This window comes from Phalangium opilio, unplaced genomic scaffold (assembly GCF_054372755.1).
Source record: "Phalangium opilio isolate 3A_F unplaced genomic scaffold, DU_Popi_V2 ptg000003l_1, whole genome shotgun sequence".
In the NCBI taxonomy this organism is placed as follows: Eukaryota; Metazoa; Arthropoda; class Arachnida; order Opiliones; family Phalangiidae; genus Phalangium; species Phalangium opilio.
Window position 1 is genome coordinate 14,133,299 of NW_028324145.1, and position 12,865 is coordinate 14,146,163.

General features: G+C 40.7%; 1 protein-coding gene and 1 long non-coding RNA gene across 3 annotated transcripts in view; both read right to left on the reverse strand.

The window, feature by feature from the left end:
• LOC149718032 (cell adhesion molecule Dscam1-like) overlaps positions 1-12,865 on the reverse strand; it is a 191,934-nt gene that overhangs the window by 85,242 nt on the left and 93,827 nt on the right. The gene's annotated exons all lie outside the window — the stretch shown is intronic.
• Positions 1,615-12,500, reverse strand: LOC149718034 (uncharacterized). The gene is made up of 3 exons (XR_016368409.1): positions 12,325-12,500; positions 9,345-9,475; positions 1,615-3,139 (listed from the first exon to the last, which is right to left on the reverse strand). It is a non-coding gene; the product is annotated as an uncharacterized LOC149718034 (long non-coding RNA).

Below are 12,865 nucleotides of genomic sequence, written 5' to 3' on the forward strand. Positions count from 1 at the left end.
TTAAGCCTAACTCCCGTCTCCCCCTCGCTAACCCTAATTAGGTACTAATCATATTAAAATTTGCTAAAAAAAAAGAACTTACAGGTCACGTTTCATCCCAGAATTATTTGAATCCTTGGCTCCTCGATCTTAGCAAAGTTTTGATCACAAAATTAATTCACTTCGGCCTAATTTTAATTATTTAAATCAGACTTTAAATTAACAATAACTCATCGACATAAGCGATTAGCTTGCGTCAATCAAAACTGAAAAATGGCTGCCGGTCGGAGGGTTTGGAGAACAAGGGAGGGGACGATAGAAGAGGGGGAAGGAAAAAAGTTGTGTATTTGGAACTCTATACGGGATGGCGCTAAGCCTATTTTGGCGGGCTTTTTAAAAAGCGTAAAGGCGGAATTCAAAAACGTTTTGAATTAAAGCGTTGAGACTTACAATTTACTTAACACAGAGATTAATTATAATTGTAATACATTATATTATACATAATAATCTAATCGGAAAGTATTAAAATTCAAAATTGTAATTTTAAACGCGTTTCATTTAAATTAGACGTTTTGACGCGAGTCAAACTTTGAGAAACGACATTACAATGCAATTTTATGACAGAAATATAGGATATTATAGGACCTTTCGTGAAATTAAAGGATAATATAGGACAGGTCAAAAATATAGGATTTTATAGGAATTATGGGACTCCCTGAAAGTGCTATCCCGTAGTCGTAGTTTAAAAACATTGAAAAATCCATTTATACCATTGTCGAGGCTGCGAGTATTAAAAGTCTTAATCCTTTCAGCCGAGACTGTTTGGTAAAAGCGGGCGCAAAGTTTGGGTATTTTAACTTTTAAAGAAAATCTCAGATTCTCCAGAAAAGAGAGCGAGAGAGAGAGAAAGAAAGAGAGAGAGTGTGTAAGGCCCCGAGTCCATTCTCGCTCAATCTCTCTTCCAGCATTGTTGCGCTTACAGATTTTTCTTTTATCGACAATCTTTCGGTGGTAGCCCGGACGGAACTGGAGAGAGAAAAGGCATAGAAAGCTTACGTAAACGCTATAGAAGCTGATGCCTAAGCTTTTATTCCAGGTAAACTGGGCATCAGCCATTCGATATTGGGAGAAAGCTAAGCGTTAAAAGGACAAGGAGCGCCAGCGGCCGCAGCCTCGAAAGGAGATTACGAAATGGGCTAAAGTTCCAACAAAAGAAAACTCGCCCCCCAAATTAGTCAGCTAAACGGAAAAGGGTTGACCAGCAAACAGAAGCTTGACACAGCCACCGAGTTTCAGCTTCGGAATTCCTCGAAGTAAATACTGTTTTTCTAGCGATTAAAATTGAGGGAATTCCGAGTAAACTCGCTGAATTCTCACGGTGGGATGGACTTTATGATTTTGGCAGACAGCGGAAGGATAAAGTTAGTGGAGCGAGCCTATCTAGAAGGAAAAGCTTAAGTCAGTTATAATACGCTCAATGTATGGTAGGATCATTATACCGGGATTAAACTTGGAAAACCCTTTTTTTTTTTAAGAAAGAGGGGACCTTCTGTACTGGGCGTGGTTATCTTAAAAACGCGTGAAATCGGCGGGAAATACAAAATGGCGGCGCTAAGGAAAAATTCCATGGCGATGTAATATACCAATTTTGAATTTAATTTACAAATTTTTACATGATCATAAACTTTTGGCGGGTGTTCATATACACGGTTCAATTTGTCGCAGTTTGTAGAAAAAACGTTCTCGCAACTCGAATAATTCGTAAAAGACAATATATATATCAATATATCAATTTATAATATCTATATACGTATACTTTTTGGGTCGGATATGTTCGTTAAAATCTTCGCTAAATATTTAACAGGCAAAAATTCTTTTTCGCTTAAAATTTAAAATCCCTCGACGAACGTACGTTATACAAAGTCAGCGCGAGAAACAAACCGTTTTTGTTCATGCATTTTTGCAATTTAGACATACACACTCGGTAAAACGCTTTCAACGGAAAAGCCTCACTGTTTTTGGATTTTAAGAGCGTCTAGGCCGAGACCCCCGAGGGATGTACTAAACAAGGTACACGAACAACTCCAAAAAAGAGCCTGAATTATCAATGAAAACCTTAAGTAAGGCATCGATTAATTAACCTTAAAGAAATAAAGTCTATCCGGAAACGAATCCCAGTTTTGGTAAGAGGTTTTCCTTGTTAAAGTTATACGCGGCAAGCTAAAACGGAAAGTACTTTGCTCGTTATTTAAGTCTTTTTGCTTTTAAAGAAAATCTGCCGAGTTGGAATCAACGGAACTCCGTCATTCATTGTTTCTTTCATTTGAGAGAGAAAAAAGAAACACTCCTAGGTACCAGAAGCTTTTTCTCCACCGTTACCAAATCGAATAATTAAAACGATAAACACTAATAAATCGGAGTTGGTTTCCGACCACGTTTGTCCATCCTTGACCAGTCCGGAAGGATGCCCGCGGTACACCGAGTCGCGAATGGACTTTCATACACCACGAACCCAAAAGCAGCCAGCGCCAATTCCAACAATAGAAGAAATTCTTGGACCGAAAAAGAAAACGTATTTTTTTTTTCATATCAAGAGAGTCAACGTCAGATCTGCAGCCTCGCTTTCAAATCTTATTTTTTCAGTTTAGAGGTTTTCTTTATATATAAAATGGGGAAGAAGTCTTTTTGGTTCCGGCGGCGGTAACAAAAAAAACGCGTGATTCGGCTCAGAGAAGCGACTGAATTAATATCAGAGTCTGAGCGCAAGCTGCCGTCACACACACACTACACCCCCGACAAGAAGACATTTTTTTTCTTTCTCATTTTCCATTCGCGATGGAGAAAAATTTTATTATTCTTTTTTTGGCTTCACGCATTTTGGGCCATCTTTCTCGGCGTGTCTATAGTTTCGACCCCTTTTTCTTCGAGCGCTTATTTCCGCTTTTGTCCATTTGCAAAAGGAAAAGAAAAAGGAAGGGAAGATGAAATTTTTCTCTTCTCGCGAAAATTTCCTTTCTTCGGGAGTCGAATTCGAAGAGGTCCTATTTCTCTCTTTTACGGCTGCGGTTATGATAGGCGAGCGAGAGAGAGCGAGGAATCGCTTCCAGTCAACTTTAACACATCACAATGATGGTTTCCGGAAGGAGGTCACTGGAAAGATCTGCAGCCATTCGCCATTCCATTTCCCCGGACGGAACGGAAGAAAACGATACGGTATTCCAGCCGATGAAGAAATAGAGGAGGATGGTTAGGAAAAGGATGGAGAGGTGATCAAAATAGGAAGATTAGAGAATGGGGGAATAAGAGAAGAGAAGAAAGAGAAAAGAAATACACGGTTAGTAAGAATATGGAAAGTGTTAAATATGTTAGTAAGTCTACAATGGTGTCAGATGGGATTTACTCCATTATCGCTTTACGAGTGTTACTAGTTTCGAAGGAACAAAGCTATAGGTAATCTTGAGCGAGTTCATTTCTCCTTATAACTAAGAGTATAAGACCACCGCAAAGTATATTTAGCCTACAATATAGATCTTAGCCATTCCAGGCACGCGTGAATTCGATTAACTCAACAAGAAAAAAGTTTTTAGTTTCATTGGAAATAAGTTTGAAACGTTTAGTAGTAGTAGGTAGTATGGGCCCTTTTATTTCTACCGACATTTACCCGTAACCTTTTTATATTGGCCCTATAAGAGTGGCCGCGAAATTTCAATCGATTCCTAAGTAAAAATCGAACGATAAAAGCGTTAAGATAGGTTCCCACTTGACCGAAAATGACGACCGAAAACTTTAGCGCTGCGGCAAAAAATAGAGTTTTACGCAGGCCTTCGACGGCAAGATTTTAGTTCGGTTCACACATACGACCGAATTCCGACAGAAAAGGGCGGTCGACCGGTAGTCACGTGGCACGAGATGGAATTGGGACTCGGAGCCATAAGAACTTAAGCCTTGGCCTTTGATTTTCCCTTGACGGTATTTTAATTAGGGAGCTTACTTCTACCAAATTAAGGTCAGAGATTCAAATCAAAGGTTTATTACATACAAACACGGCAATAGCGACTCGCAATCAAATCCAATTAGATAATTCAGACTCAAAAGTTCATAACATGCAAAGGTGGCAATGGCGACTGGCGAGTTAAAAAAATAACCTCAAAGCGGCGATAAGAAACTCCCCTATTATGACGTCAACAGAAGCTTCATCCCGATTGGTTATGAAAATAATTTTACGTCGCCCTCTGCGTCAAAAATAGAACATCAATTCTGTCCGACCGAAAGCTGTTTCGGTCGCGTTCTGCGGAAGATGTTTTGCCGCAGAGGTACTTACGCAGTGTTTCCGTCGGGTTTTCGGTCAAGTGGGAACTAAGCTTTAAGAAATTCCGCAGCCGGAAAAAGTCATTCCGGAAAAGAACAGCGTCCCTTAACCCCACCCCCGGGGGGAAGTGGAAAGATGAGGACAAGGCGCGGAAAAGGTTAGGACTCTCAGCGCCCCCCCCCCGCTCTTAAGAACAATTGAAAAGCTTAAAGAGAAGAATAGGATAATGGGGTTGGGGGGACGGGGAGGCTTCGATCGTGAAAAGTCTGATGCTATTACCGATTTTAGTTTTTCAGCAAATCTAAGTGGGAGCCGAGTGAAACTTGGCTTTGCCGCAATCTATAGGAGGGCACTCTCTCATTCCATTCCGATCTAGTATTCCGAGCTAGTACTTATCGTTAGGCTTAAAAAGCCACATCGTTTTGACCCGCGCGGCAACGGCCCATTCTCTTTCACTTTTCAAAGGCTATACGTACGCGAATCCTAGCTCCAGCTCCAGCAACTCGAGCTATCCACACCACGTAGCCAACAATTCCTTTTCTCGAGTCTCTCTCTTAACGACCCCATCTATTTGACTCAAACCACAAGTTGAATTACGGTGGCAACTCGACATTTCTATTCAGTCTCTCTTTCTCTCTCACTCGGTAAACACACACCGAGAATAAAACCATTTCGCCATGGCCAGCTATTATTTCGGCCAAAGAAAGTCGCGGGGAGCATTTATTTTTAGCGGTGGACCGAAACAAGGCGTTCCAATATAAGATAAACATTAGATTATTAAAGTTCCTTAAACAAAATAAATTATTATAATAAAAGTATCATTACATCGGCGCTAATAAATTCCGGAAAAATTTGCCACTTAATTTAATTATTAAATAATACCGATTCTGATTTTAAGTACAGTCTTGGCGAAATATTTTAAAAGGGGAAAAATCCAATAAGAATCTAAAGTAATTACGGACAAAACGTAATTTCCGATGAAATTAAAAGGTAGCTCGTAAAGAGGAATCGATCCAGGAATAAAACTAAACTAGGATTTTCTCAATCTCCCCCCCCCCTTCATACCTCGATTTTCCCTTTCCTTATCTGGCAAATACAATAAAAAGAAAATGGGTTGTTAAAGAGAATAGGGCGGCAACGTCAAGTATCATTACGAAAAACCACGCGCGGACCATCAATGCCATCCGAATCAATTTGGGATTCCTTAAATGTCCACACCCCCCTACCCGCCACCCCGATATTTTATCCCCCATTTATATTTTAAAGCTGCACCCCGGAAGGGTATAGGATAGTCGCTGCAGCCAGTGATAACGTTCAATTTCAACGATAATCTCAACAGTCCTCGCGAGTATTTTGGAAAAGTATTCCTTAAAACATTGGGCAAACTCGACACGAGCACCGGCTTGACAGCGAGATCCGTATCTAAAGGATAGCTATTACTCTCGTATAGATTCGGACGGACAGTCGAGGGAAGAGAAAGCGGCGGTTTAAATCTCTTTCCAAAGTATTTACATGGCCTATCATTTGCCAATCAATACCTGAAGCTGGAATTTTCTTCCGCCTTCTTCTTCTTCTTTCAACTCTCTTCCAACTGTCCCGGAGAATGCCAGAGAGAGAGAGAGAGAGAGAGAAACTCGTAGCCAGCCCTTCCTCCAAAAGCCATCCCTTTTTTTGGAGGTTTCTTTTTAAGGAGGGGGAAAAAACTTTTATCTCTTTCTCAAAAGGCGCGAGAGGCTGCAGCTCTACGGAGTTGTTAAAGAATCGTTAGTATCGATTTTAAAGCCGTTTTCATCCTCTTTCTTCTCCTCCTCTCAATATTTGCACCCCTTAGGACGTTTCGGAGACTGGGAACTATTGCTCTAAGCGCATGACAAACTTTGACAAATTTCATAGATTTAACCATAAGTTAAAAAACTTTCAAAATTTTCGCGACAAAATATATTTCGATTCGTTTCTTATTTCAGATTCGCGCAAGGAACGTTTATAAATCAGCTTGATCAACTTGTTGGCGTACCCCCTTCCTCTAATTTGGTCCTTTAGCTACACTACTACCACCGTCGAAATAAAAGAAGGTATGGAGAGAAAAAATCGTTTCGAAACGTTTTCAAAGAGGTACGGACTCAAATATAAGAGTTTCGGAACACGGAAAGAATTTGCGAAGAAAAAAAGGGGGGGTAGCTATAGGTTTCTATTCTCGTTACTATTTGATTAAGTACAGGAATCGAGAACTTATTGACTTATTTTAAAAAGGCTCGTGCGCGTCAGCGAATGAAAACGCCAGCTAAATTTCTTCTCTTTTGAGCGAAAACGGAAAAAAGGAAGAAAGATTGGTCCCGACGGAAGGAAGTCTATTACGCTATACCGCACCCACCCCCCTTTCAAAAACACCCTCCCCCCTTTCAAAAACACCCTCCCCCAACGCATGGATACAGTTCTTTTTCATTCCTTGCTTCCGAAAAGCCAGGAATTTGAATTCCAAATTTTTTCGCTTATGGAATAGATACAAAGTTTTACTTCTTATTAGAAATATTTCCCCGCTATATTTTATTTGTATTTCTTTTTTTGAAACAGCTTAAATTGAGTCAGACGGGTTGAGCTACTCCTTATCTTTATCTTATTTTTAAGGGATTCTTAGGTGGTTTTTTACTCCAAATTTTAGTACCAGTTTCAAATTCCCGCCATCATCTAATTCAAAAGCGGCAAATATTCGTGTCTCGTATTAAATAGCGGTGTTCTATTCGAGTATGGCCATCCTTTAAGTAGGAGTTATAATTTTAAATCTCTTTCTACGCTTCGAGTCCAGGGCTATTGGCAAACAACTGCAACAGCAGCAGCAGCGGCGGCAACATCCATTTAGAATTGGTGGCAATAATTTCGTTAAGGGGAAGCACTCATCCGAATTCAAATATTCGAAGTAGGTCGCTCGAAACTAATATTGCAGGTTTGAAAACTTTTAAAAGAGTAAAGAGAGAGGCTGAAATCCAGCCAGAGACACTGGGGGTTCCTCCCCCCGCTGTGGGTATAGCGGGGGGCTTGGTTGGAATATTTTAATCGGGAATTCCCATTGTTGGCCTCGAGAGAGAAATTGGGCAAGTAACACCGCCGCAACCAACGACAGAGAAAGATGTAAATTTCCCAGAGATGCCGAATTGGGAAAAGGGACCAATTTGTACAACGCGTGATATAGAGAAAGAGAGAGAGAGAGCCCGAGCTAGTATAAGGTAAAATAAAAGAAGGCAAAACAGAGATAGACAAGCTTCGTTGGTCTGTCAGGAACTTTTCCCGCAATAATACCGAGGCTACAATAATTTCCATTGGAAATGAGAGAAATCTAAACAGCAACGCTAGGCTCCCAGGCCAGCAACTGATAATGTTACGTTTCGGTAATGTTTAAAACGATGCGCAAGGGTGAAGCTCGCATTTAGGGGCATTATATTCAATGTATTCCCTACGAGCGCCTGTAGAAATGTTTACACTGCTGAACTAAGTCACGCGAGGGAAAGCTATCTATTAGGGGCTACAGTAAAAAATAAGGTTATAATAAGTAGTTTCTTTCAACTTCGCGCGATACTAGCATTAATATTAAGGTGATATCCCGGCAGCCGGTGAAACTTATTGCGCCTTCTCTTTAAGTGTCCTCGCTATTTCCAATGCAAATGACTCTCTGATGAACGTTATTATATACCGCAAAAATTCGCCAGAAAACACCGAGACAGACTACGACTACCTTCTCCGAAAGGTAAAACTTTGAAAATGCAATTTTAAGGAGATTCTTAAGGGCAGCAGCGTGTTTTACGATTTTCTTACAAGCGCAATTTTTATCGCCGTTACTTTCTACCTCGGCGTGGTCATGGGAACGGGAATGGATAACGAGCTTGAGGAGCCAATTTAGGTAATTAAATAAAAGGTTAGCGCGGGCCAAGAAAAACCTAACGAATTTTAATTATAATAAAAGGCTTTCAAATTAGAAAATTTACGAGGAATGTAAACTAAATTTCATCTTAAGCATTTTTACGACAAAGTTACTTCAATTCTTTTAATGCCTTAAGATGATATAAAAAAAGTAAAAGTTTCAGCTGTTCAGTTTATTATAAGCGATAATTTTTAATTCAAGCCGGCGGCGGCAGTCCACCGTTTTTTAGTCGCTGGCAGTACCCTTTGGCGAATATTGTGGACGCAGCGTGCGCGAGGAAAGCTACGTATCTCATTAATTCTTAAATCTGATTAGCCTCGGACAAGTGGGGGTCCAAAAATAACACAGTTGCTATTGGTAGACAAACTTCTAAGCTAACTTAATTATGGTAAACGAGTCTCGAGAATCTGAGAGAAATTACAATTTGAAAAAACAAAAGTTTCCTTAAAGGAAAAATGAAGTCGATAGAAAGTTTTAGCAATCTTAAATAGGTATATTTAAATTCAAATTAACTTAATATCTTTAAAGAGTTTTTGACCCTTTTTTCACGAGGGTTCACAATCCCTAACGGACTCGACTATCGCCAAGTAATCGAGTGACGCGCCAAGGAAAATATTTTTCTCTCGTAAATCTATTTCCTAAACTCGTGGGAGGAGGAAGAAAACACGGGGTGTAATAAACACGGGCCACTAGGCAAAACTGATGAAAGACGAGGGCCTCGCGCCTTGATTCAACTTAATCGCTTCTCTTTCTAGAGGCTGACGAGTTACGACGATCATTAGAGTTCCGGTGAATCGCGAAATTCCTCACCGATTTTCCGCAAACTAATTCCCAATGCGAATTTTTCAGAGTCCAAGCTTTCCCCGAGTTTGTCACCCTTTAGCCATCTATTTTACGTCGAATCTCACCTCACCTCTACTACTCTTAATAGCTTTACGGTGCGGCTTAGTTTACCCAGGCTTAAATTCAAATTAAATAACGGATTTCGCGATTAAGAGCCGTTTCCCAATGTTTAAAAATACCTTTGGAAAGACTGAAAACACTATATGGGCGTGGTATGACGCGTAACTAAGGAAATGAGACAGATAAGAAATAAAGGGGAATTTGATCAGACCGGGGGGGTGGCTTTGGCGTTATACTTACACCGTCTGTTTATCGTGTGATCTCTGTCGCACTCCGTCTCCGAGAAGCCGTCCAAGTCCGAAGCTTCTTGAGCATCAATCCTCGTCGCCAAGCAACCAACTTCGTCGGCACTCGGCGATTCGGACAGATCGCTACGGACAGAGCCAGAGACGAACCATCACCGGGACCCGAAAGGGAACGATCGGAATACGAGTCGAGTCCAAGGGTGAAGCGGAACAAAAAAAGAGGGAAAGGAACGTGGAAGGAAAAAGAAGAAGAAGAGAGAGAGAGAGAGAGAAAGAGTATGAAAAAAGACGGAAGAATTTTTGGACCATAGCTCAAATTCCAATAACACTGCGTGGAATAGCTACACGGAAGGAATGTCTTTGCCGCTACGAAATACGCGCTTACCAGAGGGTAACTACACGTATCTAGGAGATAGAAATGTGGTGGACGAGCCAGCTAGGACACCCCCGAAAGAAAATGACTTGGTTGGATAGGAGGACCAAGAAAAAAAAAATAAACGGTACATCTATCAAATAGCGCAAGAATGTTTTGGGGAGAAACAACTTCCCCGAACTTGGCATTTAAGCCTTTTTTGAGGGATGGGAGATGTGTGCCACGCTGCTGCTACGGGCAAGTTTTAAGAACTTTATTTTTAATTACTCTCGAATATATAACAGCGATAATAAGTCCCGAATCTAGCTCTCCAAGTTTTCGGTTTCCAGTATAAATTGTTTCACGATTCTAATCAGAAATATTAGCTATTTGAGTTCATTCTCCATTGTGGAAAGAAAGGATGAGAAGGCGACACCGAACGAACGGGTTCCGTTCCATCGCTGAAGAATGGACGCAAAGCTAATTTGTCAAGTAAACTTTCGAGAAGTAAAAAAATCTGGACAAAGAAACATCAATTTCTTTAATAGCCCAATTATTTTTAGAAAAGCTTTCTCTCTAATGACGCAAAAAGCGAACCGAAAGAAAAACTGGGCAAAAAATAAAAGGTCCGCGGCCGCCGCGCGTCGTGTCTTTCTTCGCAACAACACACCATCCATCCCTCCTTTAGAGTTGTTGGTTTTCCAGCCTCTTTCTGTCCCTAATTGATTACTTCTTACTTTTTAAAATCGTTAAAACGAATTATGGCTTAAAGTTTATCACGAAAGGGACTTTTTCACCAAACCCTGAATGAAGTTGCGACTTATCGATTGGGATCAGTTCGAAATGCGTCAACGGTAAAAGTAAATAACATTACATTTTGGTACAAGGGGCTAAAATAACTATTTGGATTTTCTTCCATTTACGCGATCATACATATCGACGAAAAGTGAAAATTAATTTTAATTAAAACTACGTCCATCTTCCACTAATTAAACCGTCCTCTTTATCTCACCGTCACGTTAGAGTGTCGCCCTTAACCTTTGGTTTACGGGCGAAAAGGAACACCACCTTTACCTTTCCCGACATATCAACCTCATTTCGAGTACGGGTTTGGTTTGTTTATCTAAATCCTTCAAATCAAAGTTAATTAAGGGTAAATTTAAATAGAATAAGCGATCGATTAATTCGCAAGCGAGCGTCTTTATCTTTGATTAGAAAGGCGTAATTTCAAAGCTCTAATTTTTGCCGGTCAATTGACGAAGACCGATGGCGGCAAAAGACCTTCGACCGTCAAAAGTAAATCATTCACCCGTTGCTGATTCGAAATCTGGCTTGCGAAACGGGCCCAGAGTATTATTGCAGCCGAACTAATGGACAATCTATATCCCCCCTTCTCTTTCACGCCTTTTAACAATTTATGGCCTATAACTCTGACTTAATGTACGAACGCTTTATCCTTTCTCCGAGCCAGAACCGTTCACGCCACGATGAACTAAAGATCTTAAAGAGATATACGACGTTTCGCCGTCTATTTTTGTCACCTTTAACCTATATTCTCCTATCAAACTCCGTACCCCGTCACCGAGTCCGACTTATAAATTAGTTACCAGACTCGCCGTATCTCAGTTACTACGTCTTATCACCGAAGCAGCCTGGACAAAAATGGGAAAAAATATTTTTCCAGTTCCGACTGAGGCCATAGTTCACGTAGTCACGTATATTGGGGCAACGCCGGTGGTACGAGACCTAGATCATCTCGGTGACAAGTCAGTTTTAGGTTATCACCCCGAAATGCTATTTTCTCCGCTTACATTCCCACTGCGTCCAAAAATCATCACCATCGGGCAATAGATGGGAAAACTTTGAAAGAAATTTATAAAAAATCGAGACTCCCTTTTTTTTAGCGAGAATAAAATATGTGAAATCTAGCACTGAAAAATGGTTTTCTTATTCGATGATGTTCCCATGGCACGCCATAAAAATTGCTCAGATGGATATCTTTCTACCCCACCCCCACTTCTTTACCCCTTTACCCTCTCACTCGTGACGCATCTATACCCATTTCTCCAAGAATACAGAATTATGTGGAAGTGTTTCTAAAAATTATTAAGAGACGGGCCCAAAAAGCCACCGGAACGAAAATGACAAAACCCAGATCCGGTTATAATTACCCAACCGGGACGTTAAAAGCCAGATAATAGAAGAAGAAAAAAAGGGACACTAAAAGATAATTAAAATTGTATATCCTTCAATTAGGTTGATTTACGATTCAGGGGGCGAAAGAAAACAAAAGATCGGCCAAGCTAAATGACATCGAAAGTGGGGAACATTTGAAACGCGCTTCCGAGCCAAAAAGGCCTAATAACCAAGGAGTTAATCCGTCACCCGAAAAGTAATTGGAGCGCCGTCTTCAGCAACCTCGACAACGTCGAAAGAACGAGCGAAATAATTCGACCTCGTATTGTTCCTAATATTAATAACAATAAGAGAAAAAATGGCGCGCGGGTACAGCAGCCCCGAAAATAAGTAGGAGATGACAAGCGAGGAGCAACGCGCCACGGGGAAAAGTTTTCTAATTAATCTGTCGAAAACAGCGGGCAAGTTCTAGAGAACGTAAGCATACCTGTGATAATACATTCCCAGCGATTGCCGACATAGTTCCCTTTCGGTGTTAGACATCACTAAAGCTTCGCACTCTTCTTTGGGAAAGAGACGCACGCAAACACCGACACCAAAGAAATAAAGGAAAATACAGGAAAAAAATGTTAACGTCACGAAGAGAGAGAGAGAGAGAGAGAGAGAGAGAGTCAGCTTATCAAGTAATTGCTTCCAAAGAACAAAAAGAAGAAACGCAGCGGTGGAGGCGGCCAGATATTTTTAGAATAACTACTATTTGATAAATTAGCGCGGACTCCTAGAATAAATACGGATTTTCCTAGTGAATTTAGTGGTTTACGAGCCCCCTCAAAGAGTGCGAGAATTAAGAAGAAAAGAGCAGCTTCATTTAAGAAATTATGGCTACCATACAGCGGTCGGTACCTACCCGAAACTAATTGAAATAAAAATATCTGGCATCCTTTTTTCCCCGACTCTAAATGAATCAAAGCAACTTTAGCTAAGAGAAGGGGTTGGGGAGTGAATAGGGATGCGAAAGGCGGTAGTTA